The following is a 5,378-nucleotide window of genomic DNA, read 5'->3' on the forward strand; positions in this document are numbered from 1 at the left end:
GCTGATGAGACCAAAATGAACCCTAATTTTATCCCCTAATATTCACTCTTTTACATTTATTTAGCATTTAAATGGACTCATTACTCTTGTATTTCGATTCAGGGCAATAAAGAAGGCAATTGGAAGAAAACAGGGCAAATCGGGTGATTTTGCACAGTTTCGGCGACAGTCAGTAATCTGGGCCTAACTCTCAATTCCGAACACCGAATTAGACAATTCAAGAAGCATTAGAAATATGAAAGGAAGGCCCACAACTTTTATGTTTTGGATTTTGACAGATTCGGCCCGCATCGAGTACGAAAACGAGCCCAAAGTCGGAGCAAGTTCGTAGCCAGGCCCATTTCACAACTTAAGCCCAACTCGCAGAAATACCTTGAAGCAGCCCAACTCGAATTCAAGAGTTAAGAGTCCGAATTTCGAATGTAATCTCCAAGGAGAGAGTTTTATCAGATCTAAAGTCTTGAATATAATCCTAGAGAGATAAGAAGATTGAGATTAAAGCATTAGATAAGAGATAGGATAGGATTAGTTCAAGATAAGATCAAAACTCCCTAAGGATAAGATTATCTCCTAGAAGGAGTTGGAAAACAGCCCTCTCCTTTGGCTATATAAAGAGGGGGGCGAACCAGCTCTAGCAATCACTCATTCCAAGATCCAAGAGATCATCAAGAAGACCAAGAAGCAAAAAGGCAGTTCGGCTATGGAGAAGAAGAGCATGGAGAGATCATGAGTAGCTAAGCTTCTTTTTCTGGTTCAAGGGGGGAGGTTCGATTGTGCCATTGTGAGGTTCTGTAGTTACTTTATTTTCTTTCTTTTTAATTCAAGTATTCATTGGTTCTTGTGCACATTTTTATTGGATGTTAATGTTAATTAGTCTGACAAATTGAATTAATGTTGATTTTCCTACTGCTATCCATGATTTCGGTGATCCGTAATTGTCACGAATAATGGTACAAATAGCAATTAGGTTGATATCTTTTTGGGTCAATTGTTCATGACCGCCTTTGACCAATGTTTTAACATGGTTCAACCTAAAAGAATCGATGGAACAAAATTCAGTAATTGCAGCTATCTCAATTATTGTTATTTTGGTTTAACTGTTTTCACAAATCTTAATGCTATCATGGTTTAACATGGAACGCTATCGTACCCAGTTGAGTGGTGATAAGTGTTGATCGAATGCTGGGTTTGGTCAACTGAATTAGGAAAACACAAGGTTTATTATGGCTATCCTAATAAATCTAAGGTTAAATGCTTGAATTGCAAGAATGCTGAATTGTACCTAGGATCGATGGCCAATCGATTCAACCCAAACCCTTGAACCAGAATTCGGTAAGACTGATTTTCTCTTGTTTGCTTAGTTTGTTATTCTTTTAATTTTAGTTATTTAATTTTCCCACACAATTACTTTATCCATTCGGTTAAGAAATTATTGATTTGCTCCCTGTGGGATTTGACCAAGAACCACTTTTACTGCAAATATTTTATTGTGGGACTAGTAATAATTTTGAGGGCTTCGACAAACTCGTCAAAATTTTGGCGCCGTTGCCGGGGAGCAACGTTAATTTCTTAGCTATTACCTTCCTTTTGTTAACCTTCTTGTTTTATGACTCGTGCTTCTCAACGAGGTGAACTCGAGTACAACCCCGAAATTGAGAGGACCACCCGTCGTTTAAGGAAGGAGGCTAAGCAAAGGAAGGATCGTTCACCTAAAAGGGTGAACTCAGATCTCGATCTACCCACTTGTGATTTTCCCATCTTCGAAGAAGTAGAAAGAATGGCTGACAGAGAGAGGACATTAAGGGAGTTGGCTGCACCAATTATGAACCAACAGCCCTTATGCATCACGTACCCCACTCTTGAGGTAGCCTTTGAACTCAAATCTGGTTTGATTCAATTATTACCTCTGTTTCATGGTTTCCCAGGTGAGGACCCTCACAAACATCTAAAGGAATTTCATGTTGTCTGTTCAAGCATGAAACCCCATGGTATGACCGAGGACCAGGTAAAACTCATAGCCTTTCTATTTACTTTAAGAGATAAAGCAAAGGATTGGTTGTATATTCTCCCTTCCGGTTCTGTACGCACATGGGATGAGATGAATAGGATATTTTTAGATAAATATTTTCCTGCATCCCGGGCTGCAAATATAAGAAAAGAAATATGTGGAGTTCGGCAGTTTGGTGGTGAGACATTATATGAATATTGGGAAAGGTTTAAGCAACTTGTTGCTAGCTGTCCACATCACCAAATACCCGAACAACTATTAATCCAATACTTCTACGAAGGGATGCAGCCCATGGATAGAAGTATGGTCGATGCAGCCAGTGGAGGAGCCTTGGTGAACAAGACACCCGAAGCGGCCAGGGAGTTAATATCCAACATGGCCGAAAATTCACAATAGTTCGGTGCTAGGACAGACGGTACCATTAGATGGGTTAATGAGGTAAGCCATGTAAATTTAGAAAATCAGATTTCTGACCTAACTGCTTTGGTAAGACAACTCGCTGCAGGACAAGTACAAACTGCCAGGGTGTGTGGTATCTGTTCGATTCCTGACCATCCTATGGACATGTGTCCATCATTGCAAGTTGGTTCGATGCAGCAAGTCAATGCCGTAGGAGGATTCCCGGGCCAGCCCCAACGAAAGTATGATCCCTACTCCATTTATTACAATCCGGGGTGGAGAGATCACCCAAACCTAAGCTACGGGAACCAAGGAGGACAGCAGCAATACCAGCCCCATTTTTTCAGTCGACAGCCCCAGTTTTCAACATCCATCACAGCGCAAGGCCAACCCTCGAATTCAGGTATGTCATTAGAAGATATAGTTAAGGCTCTAGCTACTAATACTCAGCAATTTCAACAGGAAACAAGAGCCAGCATTCAGAATTTGGGGAACCAAATCAGCCAACTTGCCACTACCGTCAGCAAGTTGGAGGTGCAGAGCTCCGGGAAACTACCATCACAAATGGTAGTCAACCCCAAGGAGAATGTAAGTGTAGTGGTGCTGAGAAGCGGGAAGAAACTGCAGCTAGAACCTACCTCACCAAGGAAGGTGGATAAAAGACAAGAAGAAGACAAGGTGTAGGACTCAAGAGTTAGAGAGAACGTTTCAACCATAATCAAGAGGACCTTACCAGAAAAACATGCTGATCCAGGTATGTTCACCCTACCTTGTGTGATTGGCAATAAGAAAATCGAGCATGCCATGCTAGACTTAGGTGCATCTATCAATGTCATGCCATACTCGATTTACTATGCTTTGAGATTAGGTCCTTTAAGGGAAACTAAAGCTGTTATCCAATTAGCTGATCGTTCTAACGCCTTCCCAGAAGGGATTGTTGAGAATGTAATGGTGCAGGTTAACGATTTAATTTTCCCAGCTGATTTTTACATTCTGAAGATGGAGGAGGACACGATAGAAAGTTCAGCCCCACTTCTATTAGGTAGGCCATTTATGAAAACAGCCAAGACCAAAATAGATGTGGATGAGGGTACCCTCTTCGTCGAATGTGACGGAGAGACTATTAAATTTAATATTTTTGAAGCTATGAAGTACCCAAATGAAGATCATTCGGTTGACACTATTGATCCAACTGTGCAGGAATTTTTTGAAAAAGATATGAATGAGAAGCTAGAATCGAGTGCACAATTGGACACGAAGGCCCCTATTCCAGATTTGAACCCGCCCATGATGGATGGAAGGGGAGCACACCGAAAGCTGAAACCACGAGAGCTAAAGTAGCAAAGGAGGACGTCGAGCATAACGACGTTAAACAATTGCACTTGTGGGAGGCAACCCATTGTGTTTAGTTAATTTTGTTATTTTGTTTGGTTTTGATTTTTGTGTTTAGCAGGAACCCAACAAGACAAACAGGGAAGTACCCCCAAATCCTTCTACTTTATGCATAATCACATACATTGGGGACAATGTATAACTTAAGTGTGGGGGGATTAGGAAAATCTGATGGAAATTTTGGATGCCTTACCTTCTTGAAATTTCTGCTCCCTAGAAACTTCTCCTTGAACTATTTCAACTTATTAGGAATCATGTGCTTAGGCTGAATAGATAAGATAGGATGCAAGCATGACTAAATGAATCTTTCTTGGCTGCATATGGTACCTCATCGATCAATAGGAAAGATGAATAAGGGTTTGATTGATTTTCACATAATTATCCATCAAACATGGGTTGATTATTCTAAAACTTATTGTGTTAGGCATATAGAGACCACGATCAATGAATTCATGCATCAGATGGTGAAACCTTGTGATTCTTGAAAAAAAAAAAAAAAAGGAGTTTAAAAATAAAATTGTGACTAATGTGAGATGGAGCATAAAATGCACTCACATCTAGAAACGAAAGCAAGTGTGAGATGGAGCATAAAATGCACTCACATCTACAAATGAAAGCAAGTGTGAGATAGAGCATAAAATGCACTCACATCTTGAAAAGAAGACAAGGGTGAGATGGAGCATAAAATGCACTCTCCCTAGAACCCCAACCCCATTCTCACCTTCAGATCCTAGGAATTCACACTAAGTGGTGGAGATGTGATACATAGCAAGCTTATGGCAATAAGCACACCTTGTTTTGATTCAAAGAAAAGTAATTGCATCTGGCCGAATTGGTTTGTTAAAAGCAATGAGCACCCGTGCAGTCCAAGGAGTTTCAGCCCAGGAAGGCTTGTCTCCTTGACTATCGATTTAACTTGGGACCATGAGGAATGATGATTTGCGATCACTCTTGGACAAGAAAAAGGAGAAAGAGATGAAAAGGGAAAGGTTACCAAGTCTGAACTAAAGCATGAAATGAACCAATAGTTAGTCTCTCTTGTGTTACTTGAGTTTTTGCCTTGCCCGAGGACGGGCAAAGTTTAAGTGTGGGGGGATTTGATGAGACCAAAACGAACCCTAATTTTATCCCCTAATATTCACTCTTTTACATTTATTTAGCACTTAAATGGACTCATTACTCTTGTATTTCGATTCAGGGCAATAAAGAAGGCAATTGGAAGAAAACAGGGCAAATCGGGTGATTTTGCACAGTTTCAGCGACAGTCAGTAATCTGGGCCTAACTCTCAATTCCGGACACCGAATTAGACAATTCAAGAAGTATTAAAAATATGAAATGATGGCCCACAACTTTTATGTTTTGGGTTTTGACAGATTCGGCTCGCATCGAGTACGAAAATGAGCCCAAAGTCGGAGCAAGTTCGTAGATAGGCCCATTTCACAACTTAAGCCCAACTCGCAGAAATACCTTGAAGCAGCCCAACTCGAATTCAAGAGTTAAGAGTCCGAATTTCGAATGTAATCTCCAAGGAGAGAGTTTTATCAGATCTAAAGTCTTGAATATAATCCTAGAGAGATA

The 5,378-nt window shown here is 40.5% G+C and overlaps 1 non-coding gene across 1 annotated transcript; it reads right to left on the reverse strand.

Annotated features, from left to right (window-relative positions):
* Window positions 1-2,146: 2,146 nt before the first annotated feature.
* LOC148874033 (small nucleolar RNA R71) lies at window positions 2,147-2,253 on the reverse strand. Its single transcript, XR_016106379.1, has one exon. It is a non-coding gene; the product is annotated as a small nucleolar RNA R71 (small nucleolar RNA).
* Window positions 2,254-5,378: the final 3,125 nt, after the last annotated feature.

The sequence above is a fragment of the Nelumbo lutea genome, chromosome 1, assembly GCF_056320005.1.
Source record: "Nelumbo lutea isolate HS-2025 chromosome 1, American lotus-T2T, whole genome shotgun sequence".
Lineage (NCBI taxonomy): Eukaryota > Viridiplantae > Streptophyta > Magnoliopsida > Proteales > Nelumbonaceae > Nelumbo > Nelumbo lutea.